The 12,081-nt window shown below is 42.0% G+C and overlaps 1 protein-coding gene across 2 annotated transcripts in view; it reads left to right on the forward strand.

Annotated features, from left to right (window-relative positions):
* Window positions 1–360: 360 nt before the first annotated feature.
* Window positions 361–12,081, forward strand: part of TTBK2 (tau tubulin kinase 2) — a 107,149-nt gene continuing 95,428 nt past the window's right edge. Inside the window, exons 1-2 of one of the 2 annotated variants that reach the window (XM_044436208.1) lie at window positions 361–428; window positions 1,248–1,363. The gene's annotated coding sequence lies outside the window, so the exon portion shown is untranslated. Of the gene's footprint in view, window positions 1,364–12,081 lie in introns of both variants that reach the window. The other variant, XM_044436210.1, reaches the window with a different exon arrangement.

Here is a 12,081-nt window from a genome sequence, read left to right on the forward strand (position 1 = left end):
GCCATTTGTATTCTGTACAGCTGAGTGAGGTAGTTTTTTTCTTGTATTTAGTGACTTGAGTTAGAGGCAAAAGTAGGTACACAATATATGCAAACAGACAAGCATGCTGCAAATAACCTTACTCCTTATTTCTTTCATGATGGTACTTCATCTAGCTATACCCATGAAATGGTGGCTTTATATCAGAAAAATTCTACACTACTGTACCATATGTGGTGTTTTGGCATATGGAACATTTGAGGTACAAGCACCCTCCCTCTTCACAGAATTTTATACAAGATCTAGATGACATCACCTTCCATTTACTGTTGTTGTTATTATTACATTGTATTTATGTCCCACATTCCTTTCTTTTGCAAGGAACCCAAGACAGCTTACAACGTTCTTCTTCCCATGTTTTCCCACTGTCGATTTCTCGGCATAACGAGGTAAGCCATTGCTTTACATCATCATCCTTCAGGGCCTCTCCCATTTTTTCAGCCATTTTAGTGGGTATTTTTAGAGTGAGGAAAGCCTGCTATTAAATTTAAAATTGCAACATACCATAACAAAAGCCTTATGAGAAGTTGCAGATTTGCTAAGCTGCAGCTATATCGCAGCAACACTCTGTTGTTTTAAAAATATGTAGAAGGCAAAGAAATACAAGCCCTGGTTAACACCACTCCCCACCAAAACAGTGTAAAGGATGCATTTTTCCTGCTACAATGATGTTTCAGCAGTGTGTTATCTCATCATGTGAAGATGCCCCTGGAGACACCAGGAATTGAACCTGGGTTCTTTTGCATTACCAGGGGTGGCCAAACTGAGGCTTGGGAGCAGCATGCAGCTCTTTGAATTCATTTTGCAGCTCACCACTCGCTGCTGTGGGCACCCATGGGCGCCCAATCGCCACTTGCCACCCACTGCTGCCGCCAACGCGTGTCCACTTGCAGCTCTCAAACACCTGACATTTACTGTATGTGGCTCTTCCTTTGAGCAAGTCTTGCCACTGCTGGCATATACTCTACTGAGCCTTCGGCCCTTTACAAGCCCTTATGATAGATTACATTTATTGTTTGCATCTTATTTTTTAAATTTTAAGTAGTGTACTGTAATGCAATGGGAACTTGAGAATTAGTGAATGAACCTGATAGGACAAAAAAACAAGAAATAGTGTACAAAACAATGCCAGGTATTGATCTACTATCATTGTGTTGTGGGATCTACAGCTTTATTGTGTGTTTTAAGTGTTTGCTTACTTTCAGTAGGCTCTATTCATTGAAAGGAAATTCAACCATGAAGTGCTACCTTCTTCGGGAAATGGAGAGTGTATGAACCGTGCCAGGAATGCAACAGCCTTTTCTCAGAGACAAGCTGTGAGCTGGTGAGTGAGCTGATATGGAGGGAATAATAGAAGAGAGTAAGTCCAAGCACAGAAGCTGCAGCCTGCAAAATCATTAAAGCAGTGCACAGGAGAAGATAGAGGTTGTTTGATCTGTAGCAGCGTAGGGGAATCAAAACTGAACTGGAAGCTCAGTTGACAGAGCACCCAGTTGAGATTGGTTGACAAGGGCTGTGAGCAGCTCTGGAGTATTTGTAGTCAACAGGGGGCGTACAAGGAATGCCTGTCTGTCCAGGAGGAGCTGATAGCAATGGTAGTAAAAGAATAAAATAAAAAATGGAGAAATGGTTTCAGGGACAGGAGACGTGCTCTGAAGAAAAAGCTGAAATCAGGGACGGCCCTACAGGTAGGCAGAGTGAAGCAGATACCTTGGGCAGTGGACACAAGAGACAGCTGATGATGGTCAGGCATTAGAAGCCAGCACTGCATGGGCTATGCAGCCTGCCTTGTGCCCCCTAAGTCACCTTCCTGACCTCAGGCAGGGTAGAAGACTCTGCCCCATGGTCACCATTGAAGTAAGATTCAGTTGCCACTCTGGATGGTTTCTGCCTGTAGAAGAGGAGGCACTAATCTGAACTTTGCCTCAGGTGGCAAAGTGTCTTGGGACAGACCTCACCAGAAGATCAATTGAAGGCTGCAACCATAAGAGGAAGTATGAAGACCTGTAAAATACACCTGTGCAATAAGTTTGTTGTAGGCTTAGGTTCAGTAGTTTGGAATCAGGTGGAAGAATGACAGGGAGTTCAGTGTTAAAAGAAATGAATCAAAGTGATTCTACCCCAGGAATGATAGGAAATAGGACGCTTTGCAAAGAAGTATCAGATATGAAGAGGGTCATGGGCCTAGCATACTGAAAAGTAAAGCTCCACAAATTTTTGCTGGATCTGGTAGCTCAAGATGTGTGGTCATCTCAAAACCCTTCAGAAGGTCAGGGACAATTCCCTGCTTCCCTCTCTAGCACCAGGTTTACGACGAGAGAGGAGGGGCAGGAAGGATTGTTTATTGACAGGGACATATGCAGGCATGAATGCATATTTTCCTATCCAAAAACAAAGAAACAAATACAAGAAAGAATGGGATTTTTGTCAGCTAGCTGTCAAACCTCCAATCTCCCAGAAAAGGTGATGGTGCACATTGTTCAGCACTAGAATCTTGGCAAAGGGTGAAAAAGTGCAAGGGAACAGACAAGAGTCAGATCCAAAGACATACCTAGATGATCTCACTGCAAAGGGGATGATCTATTGACCACCTTTTTTCATGAGCAAAGACCACTTGCAGCTCTGATTACTCTTGACAGATTGGCTTTTGACAACTGTCAGGAGAAACCAAAGTTTTAAAAAGCTCCTTCAGCTTCCTGGGTCAATGACCATGAATGGTTCCTGCTGGACTTTGATAGAAGATATCACCAATGACATTGCCCAGGGAAGACTGCCCAGTTTGAACCTACAGAAATGCACCTTTAGCAAGTCTGCCTAAAAAAGTGCATAAAATAAAAATGGATAAAAGAACTGTGTGTATTTCTTTCACTAAAAAATTAAAAATGGGACAGTGAACCAGCGACAGCTCCTCCAGTGTGCTAGCTGTTACTAATTGTCAAATCAGAAATTGCTTTTTCAAATCTCCTGAAGTGAAATGGTGAAAGGAAGGAAAAAGGCTACAGCAAGCACAAAAGAGCTTGTGATTGTGGTGGGGGCTTTTAGTCAGTGATGGTCTCACCAAGGTGCTGCTTGGACACTCATGAGGGCAGCTGTCAGTGGTGTTGGTCCAGATATTTGTCAAGAGTAGTAAGGGGCAACAAAGGAGTACAAGGTCATTCCTCCCCATATAATTTGAAGGGGTTATATTACAATCTAGCCAAGTACCTTTTATCTCAGACTGAATAGAATTTCTTGTAGGAAAAAAGATAAATTCAGGGGGCAAAATACACAGTGGGGAAAAGGCCTTTTATAGGTCTTAGTACAAAATTGGCAATAAAAGGGAGAATACTACAAAACCCTTTCAAAGTGAGAGAGGATTAGATGCAAGGCACTCACATTATGTGGCGGAATCTGTATTTTGTTGGTTGTGGGTGGTTGCAAAATTTAAGCTGCAGTCCTACATCCATTTAAATGGGAGTAAGTCCCATTCAATTACCAAGGCTTATTTCAGAATATACATGTGAAGGATTGCACTGTACCTGTCTTGCAGCTGCAGTAGCTGCAAAAAATATGATGGAATCAAGATTTCATTTGCTCTTTCAGACTCTGCCAATATACATTTTTCCATCTTTTTTTAAAGGCAGCCCCTTATTGAAAACATTGTGGTGGGGGAATATCTAATTTAAAAAGAAATGCTCTTTATAGGCATGTTCTAGGATTGGTGGAGTGTTTTAGCTGCTGGGCAGCTATTGTATAATGATGCTTTTCAGCTGAAGCGATTGATTCTTTTTGTTTGGAACAGCAATTCACAGAACTGGGTGACCATGGAAACTCCTAGCCCCCAGCAATTGTCCTTGTGAGCTCTTCCCTTTCTTCCCACTGCTTTATGTAACTTAGTCAACATTATTAATCCATTTACAAAAGCTGTTTTCAAAGTATGGAAGAGCACAAAAGCTAGCCTCTCTAATTTCCCTTTTAATCTCTTTTTAAAAATCATCTATCATTCTTTGAGATGGCACATGTCAACACAACAGTTTGCAAAATGGGAAAATAGAGACATATATAGAATTATGAACTTACTGGATAAAGGTTATCTCGGGGGTGTAACATTTTGCAAAATGTAATAACACATGTGTACAATGGTTCCAGATAATTGAGGTACACCATCTTACTATTAATTCCACTATACAAGAACAAGCTACTCGTAGTATTACAGAATTAGAACAGCTTACGCATTTCAACTTACACTGAATAGGAGGCACAGGTATGAGAGATTATTATGATTATGATTTTGTTAAATATAATTGTATACAACATTGAAAATGAGTTCTATCGGACTGACTTTTCAGTAAGTCAGTGTAAAATGAACCCAATGGGACTTCATCTCTCTCTGAGCAAACTTGCATAGTGTTATGCTGTTAGTATGGGGGATGAAACAATAATATAAAAATTCACATTTCAAATTCTATTCTCCAAGGGATTAACCAACTAGAAACATTTAAAATGACAATTTTTAAATCATAGCCTATATTGAAAATTATATTGTGTAATGTTATAAATGCTTCATTTACCATAACTTTAGGTAATTGTTTTTATAATGTTTATTTCTATGAAATACAGCTTTTCATATGTTTATGAAAGTAAAAAAATACACAGAAAATTAGAGCAATTAAACAAAAAAATTAAGTGCTTTGTGAACTTCCCTACAGCACAGGCTTGAGAAATTTGGGATGCAGTTGCGATAGCATGGGTGCACTCTGACAGCACAAATATTTCCTATCTTGGTACAACTGTTCAGTGTAAAGGACTGGCAAAGGAGCAGAAGACTGAGGAAGGACTGTGGTTAAGGAATGCATGGTGATGTGTGAGAGTGAGGAGAAACAATGCTAGGATATCAAAGACATGGATAGTTTCATATAAACAAATAGGTACCTAAGATTTGAGCAATAACTTTATGTAAGTGACTAAACCATCTTTGCCCAACCAGTCTGGTGCTCTGCAGCTGTCTTGGACTATAGCTCCCATAATCTTCCAGCCAGAATGGCCACTGGGGGTGATGGGAGTTGTAATTCAACATGTATAGAGGGCATTTAGTTGGGAAAGGATGGGCTAAATATCGCATTTTTGTTTTTATTAATGGCTGAGATGGTTTGTCTGAAGATTCTCATTCAAGGCTTTTAAGCAGCAGTTTTGCTTAGAGAGAATGTTTATTGGTACTTAGGTTATCAGCTGCTGTGACTGGAGAAAAAGACATACTTTTGTAAATGTGTGACCATTCATCCTTTTGCATGTTTGGAATGATTTACTGTTAACATATGCTCAGCCATGAAGCTCACTGGGTGGCTTTAGGCCAGGCACTCACTCTAAGCCTAACCTAAATCACAGGATTCTTGTTGTGAGGATCAAATGAAAAGGAGAACCTTGTAAGTTGCCATGGGTTCCTTGTAAGAGGAAGAATTGTGGGGTATTAATGAAATGTGATTATAATCATAGTAGTAATAATAGTAATACTAATAATTTACTTACCAGAAAGAGCTGTAGGCCTTACCTAAAACTTCTTAGAGCCAACATGGCCTTTCATGACATTTTTCTCTGTGACTCCTTCATTACTCCTTGACACTGGGGATGCTGAAACAGCAGTTTCCCAAGGAACATACAGCTTTCCCGATCCCAGGGAACATACAGCTTTCCAGGCCACCTGACATCCCCACCAAGAACTCAGGCAGCCTGGAAAACTACAAATCCCAGAGCTCTTTATATCTGAGGTGTTCTCATTTCTGTTGTTACCCATAGTGGGTTGTGCAAACCTGGACCAATTCCCACAGGGCTCCTTGTTTGACGGTAGCAAGTTGCCTGTCAAGACTTGGGCTCTTGCTTGGATTGCTGTACCTACAACTGGTTATCATGTAATCTGAACCCAGGGGACTGATGTGAGTACCAGGACTTGGCTAGGAAGCTATTTGGCAAGGGCTGCAAGACCCTTGTGCCACATTTTTCAAGTGTGTCTGAGTACCTGTCAGACACAGTGAGTGACCTTTACTTGCAAAGGGAATGAGAGGCTCATCTTTTTGTGCTTTTGCCCCAGTAGTCTTCATACACTTATATATCTCAAGCAGAAACCACTCATTGCCCTCTCAAAACCTGCTTTGAAAGGGGTTCTAGCAATCTGACCACCTGCTGTCAAAATTCCTTTTCTGCCTGAAATGAGGTGGGATGTACTTTTTGAACATTCCTGAGCAGCTGGAATGACAAGAAAAAGTTCAAAATGTGAATCACCCAGAAGACTGTGAGGAAAAGTAAAGGCAAGGTTTTCTCTGTGAGGGGGGTGTAAATTTCATCATCTCTTTTTTGGAAGCAAAGATCACTGATTCCTTTGTGTTCCCTTGACAAATTGCCTTTTGATAGCTGTCAAGAGAAAGCAAAGGGAAGAAAAAACCTATTTGGACCCTCTTCTGGTCAATGGTCTTGCTTACTATCACTCCTCTGACATTGCCCGACAAACTGCATTCCTGTGCACTTGTGCAAATGCAGCTAAAAATAAGGGGGTAGGAAAAATAAGGTGCAAAAAATAAACAAGTAAAAATATTTGTCAGCTTCTGGCAGCCTCTCCAAGGTGCTGCTTGGGCATTTTGAAGCGATTGTCAAAATGAATCATGAAAGTCAGTTATCAAGCCAGACTTTATGATCTTTAGAAGAATTCAGAGAGGGAGGAAGGGAGGGTGAATAAAGGGACATAAAGCTGCAATGAACTGAAAACAGTTTGAACAGTTTGTGATTGTGGCAGGGAGAAGGAGGCAAATCAGTCCTGCTACAGGATCTCTGGATATACCTGCAGGATGATCAAGGGAGAAGGATTGAAGGAAGGGGGTAAACAACCCATAGTGACCCCCATTTGCAGAACACTCCATCTTCCGTAGCTTATTGCAAGGGTGGAGTGGCACGCTGCATGAGTGCACCCACTGTCGTATGATTTTGAAATCTGCAGAGACTGTGATAGTTCCTTATAGTTAGTTGAGATTATACTTTTGGAAAGCCCTATATTTTCATGATAGTAAAGTTATCACTTGGAAACAATTGGCTTGAATGGAAGTACCGCTATAATTTATCTGCAGCATTGAGAAATTTGTATGATAAGCCTGATATGAAAACGAATCGACCCTAGAAAGCTGCTAGTCAAGCATGGCTTGCTACAGTACTATTAATTAAGTAGTGAAGATGATCTATACATCAAATGGTCTTTACAGTCACTACAAAATGTGCAGCAGGAGAGCAGATAGTGAGATAAGGTTAGATATTGCTTGCCTACTTTTATTAATAGGTCTTTGAAGGATTTAATTTCTAATCCTCCCCTTTTATAATTCCAGAAAAACATGACGGATTCCATTTTAGTATATAATTAAATACTGTTTAAAGATAGAGGAGAACTATATGAGTCGCATTTGCAGTAGCAGTAAAAAGCAAACAAAATTGCAGTGGCCTGTTCTGTGAATGAGATTTGCATATGATAGTGTCCATTAAAGGATGCAATCCTGCACATATTTACCTGGAGTCAGGCTCATTGAAGTAAATGGGGTTTCATTCTAAGTAGGCATGTACAGGATTGAGCTACGCATTATACTAAGTTAGACTTAGAAAATATGAGGTATATACCAGCTTTTATTCCTACTAAATATACAGTCAGCACTTGTCTTTTAAAGTGCTTGGGGAGTTGACAACCCTACATCATCTTTGGTATAATCATCATAATGCCATGTTTCAATGCTCACCATTTCTTTTCCCTTTCCAAAAAAAAAAAAAAAAAAAAAAATCAACCATATATATTCTGGAAAAGATGCAACAAATGTGGAACCCCACTGTACCGTTGTTCACATCATACATTTCCTCAATTCAAGTTGCAATCCTGTGACTGCTTACCATGGAATAAGCCCTGTTGAACTCCATGGGATTTGCTTCTGAATGCACATTCATAAAATTGTGCTGTTAAACATGCACTGTGCAGATAATACCAATGCACCATGTTACAACATTTCAAGGCTGCTTTTCCCTGTTTGACATCATGCTGTGAAATAGTTTACCAACAGAAAATAACAAGTTTGTTTCAAAATATAGAGATGAGGCACAGTTTAGTAAGGATAGAAAGACACTGCTTTTTCATATAGATGCTGTGATGGCTCCAATTTAAGCAAGGCAATGTATCTACTTGGGGAATCTGTCCGAATTTTAAGGAGCTATCCATGGTGCTGATCCCCCAGCATCATGTCTTCAGCATCATGGATAGCTCCTTAAAAAGTTTAGATTTTTTTTCCTGGAGTGATGTTTTCCCCCACTTAAATTGGAGCCACTAACCTTCTCTGCTTATATGCACTTCTTAAAAATGACCCTGAATTGCTGATGTGAATAAAACTACTAACCTGATTTGGAGCATCAGGCATCTTCTCAGAGCCAGTACTTTTATCATAAGATGTGGTCAAGTGAAGGGGAGGCTGACCTGCACACCCTTAGGAGGGCTTGGATCCTGTTGTTTCAGTCTGCAGAGACTAGAACAGTTTACTGTATGCCTGTCAGAATAGGTGGAGGACATGGTTCCTGTGTGCCAGCTCTTGCTAATCCAGGCCATCTCCCTAATCGTGCTAATAGATTTATTGTAGGAGCCTTATGTCTCCAGGTTAAATCCTGCAAAACATGCCACTTAACCAAATGTAATTTGGAACCCTGGTGACTTGTCTGTTTTCAGGGCACTTACTTTCACCAGCTTTTATGGTGAAAGGTACCATTTTCAGCAGCATCTTACACGGTAATTAATTGATCTTCAACCTCTGGATAAAAGACATGCACACACACACAAACAAATGTTGAATTGACATAGTTACTGCAGTTTATTCCTTGTGTTCAGGACAAAATCGCAAACTAAGTCAACTCCCTCTTTACTCAATACCATGTTGATCTCAGCAGTGCTATGCCATTTGAGGATTCTCCAACAAAGTGAATTATCTCTTGCATGATATAAAACCAACAGAGCTTGGTTTAGAAACATAGAAACGGAGCAAGTCAGAAGGGGTCTTCCGGGCCATCTAGTCTGACCCCTGGCTCCAGCCGGCTCTGCTCACGACATGCCCACCATGTGCATGTCCAGCCTATCTTTGAATACCCTTACTGATGGGGCCTCAACCACCTCCCCTGGAAGCCCATTCCACACCCTCGGGGTCCTAACTGTCAGGAAGTGCTTCCTGGCATCTAAATGGAACCTTGGCTCCCTGAGCTTTGCTCTGTTGGAGCGCGTCCTGTTTGATGATCAAGTCTCAGCTTAAGGAGCTAAGCTGTGAATGAGCCTGTTTGTTTGAAGTTGTTTGGGTGTTCAGGATTTGAACCTGCCAGGAAGGAAAGTGCTCTACCACCTCTGACTCTGGGTTGCCCAGTCTCCACTTGCTTCATGGTTGTCATGGACTAGAACCATGAACACTCTTCTGAAGAAGATTCTGACCCATTATCCTCAGAAGAAACTCCAGAATTAATGTTTTGGAAAGTGGTTTCAGAAAGGCATTGCAGGATATTGTAAGGATATTTCGAGGGAGAGACACATGGGAGATTTCAGTCTCCCAGATATTAGTTGGGAGACTCACTCAGTGGTGACAGCCAGGTCACATCGCTTCCTAGGAGCTATAGAAGGAGCGTTTTTCACACAGAGGGTCCGAGAGGCAACGAGGGGCAGGGGGAACATCCTTGACTTGGTCTTGACCAACAGGGAGGAGATGATAGATGAGGTACAGATTAGGGGAGCTCGGGATGCGAGTGATCACTCCATCCTTTGCTTTGAGATCAGGGGAATGGGGATGTGCAGTAGGCTGAGCACTAGAAGCTGGGACTTCAAGAGGGCCAACTTTGGCCAGACTGTGGAAAGTCTCCTGGGATAGGTTACTGGAAGGCAAGGGAATTGAGGAGGGGTGGATGGCACTCAAAAGGGAGGTTTTAGAGTTGCAAGCCTTGATGATACCTCTAGTTAGTAAGGAGGGGAGGCAAAGGAGAGGGCCGCCATGGATGCAAAAGGAGGTGGTTAGAGGGATTAGACGCAAGAGGAACCTCCATAGGAAATGGGTACTGGGGCAAATAGACAAAAGGGTATACTGGGGGGAGGAGGCCCCTTGCAGAAGGATTCTCTGCAAGGCTAAGGCTGATTACGAGCTGAGACTTGCAAAGAATATCAAGAGCAACAAAAAGGGCTTCTTTCAGCATGTGAATAGCAAGAGGAAGGGGAGACAGGTAGTGGGACCACTAAATAAGGAGGAAGGGGATCCAGTGATTGATGCGAGGAAACAGGCACAGGGGCTAAATGACTATTTTGCCTCTGTGTTCTCCCCAAAGCAGGACGGAGGAGATCTGCATGGGAGATTAGATGAGGCTGGGGACTTAAGGGCACAGATAAGAGTCACCCCCCTAGAAGTTGAGGGGCTCCTCAGGGCACTGGATGTTACAAAGCCGCCGGGCCCTGATGGGTTACACCCGAGAATACTTCAAGAGTTGGAGGGCAGGACGTGCTCCCGACGGAGCGAAGCTCAGCGAATAAATGTTCAATTTAGATGCCAGGAAGTTCTTCGTGACAGTTAGGACCCAGAGGGTATGGAATGGGCTCCATGGGAGGTGGTTGAGGCCCCATCAGTGAGGGTGTTCAAGGATAGGCTAGACATGCACATGGTGGGCACGTTGTGAGTGGAGCCAGGTGGAGCCGAGGGTCAGACTAGATAGCCCCGGAGACACCTTCTGACTCACTCTGTGTCTATGTTTCTATGATTTCCAACCTCCTAAGGAAATGTTTTTCTAGAAAGACTGTAGGGGTTGGCTCTCCTACATTCAGAGCAGATTGTATTACTGTCCTCAAACGTGAAGGGATCCAGCCACAAGGAACCTTGAAGCCATAGCCGCTTTCACACTGTTGCTGTCTTAGGTTGCTAAAACAGGCCAGGCCTGTTTTAAGAGAGAAAAAAACCATTCAGTTTAGAGGCAGCTCCAATCAATCTAAAGGAATTCAAACTTGCACTTAATGCTCAGTCTTTTTGGAGCATCAAATAGACGATCTTGTCTGGATTCCAGCCTCATCAACATTTAGCTTCCATGTAGCTTCCATGTAGCCTGAAGTGCCTGATCCTGCCTAATCTTGGAAGCTAAGCAGGGTCAGGCCTGGGCAGAAGTGGGATGGGTGACTTCAGTGTATGATTCTATGAATATTGCTGTCAACTGCCTAGAGAGCTTTGGCTATGGGCAGTATAAAAATGTAATAACAATAATAATTTACAGCTTTCCAAAGTGCTGATCAATTCCTGTTTTGCATCTCTGTGCAACTGAGTTGCCATGACCCCTGCTCAAGATCTAATTCATAGCAGAATCCTGCAAGCTTGCTGCAATGTGAATGAACACATGCTCTCTTGATCCTTGTCCCTCCTGTATAATAAGAACTAGCCAAGAGAGTGTGACCAAGTGGGTACAGGGAGTGACAAGCAGTGGTTCCTGCTGCTGCTTTGGCTACCAAAACATCTAAAATCAGGTCTGAGAATAAGGATAGGGACAGGTTTCAAATAGCCTTTGTTAGCAACTACTTTATGTACTCCTGCTTTGTTGACTACAATATTGTTTGCACTTAAAAACAGAAAACAGTAGATGGCAGTATTGGTATGTATACTTGTGTGTTAAACTGTACTAATCTTTTCTCAGTATGCAGCATCTCCCTCCCAGTAGCCTTGACATGTGTTCAGTCTTCCCAGTTTCTCACTGTCTCTCTTCTGTTCTACATCCCTCTGGCATCTCTCTGCTCCCCTCCTAGTTTCTGTTGCCAGTTTCTTTCTCTTGTTCTGTTTGTGCTTTCCTTCCTTTCTGCTTTGCTTCTTGTTTATCTCTTTTATATACTTAACAGCACGTTATTCTGGGGTTTTATGATTCAGTTTAACTGAATGGTAGAAAATGCATGGAAACTTTCAGATGCACTAAATATGATTGCATGTTAATTACTTACATTGTAGAGTCTTTCATGCAAAAGTTCTGTAACATTTGAATTGGCCTGTAGCTGTGCCTAGG

The sequence above is a fragment of the Varanus komodoensis genome, unplaced genomic scaffold (genome assembly GCF_004798865.1).
Source record: "Varanus komodoensis strain SLA01 unplaced genomic scaffold, ASM479886v1 scaffold3, whole genome shotgun sequence".
In the NCBI taxonomy this organism is placed as follows: domain Eukaryota; kingdom Metazoa; phylum Chordata; class Lepidosauria; order Squamata; family Varanidae; genus Varanus; species Varanus komodoensis.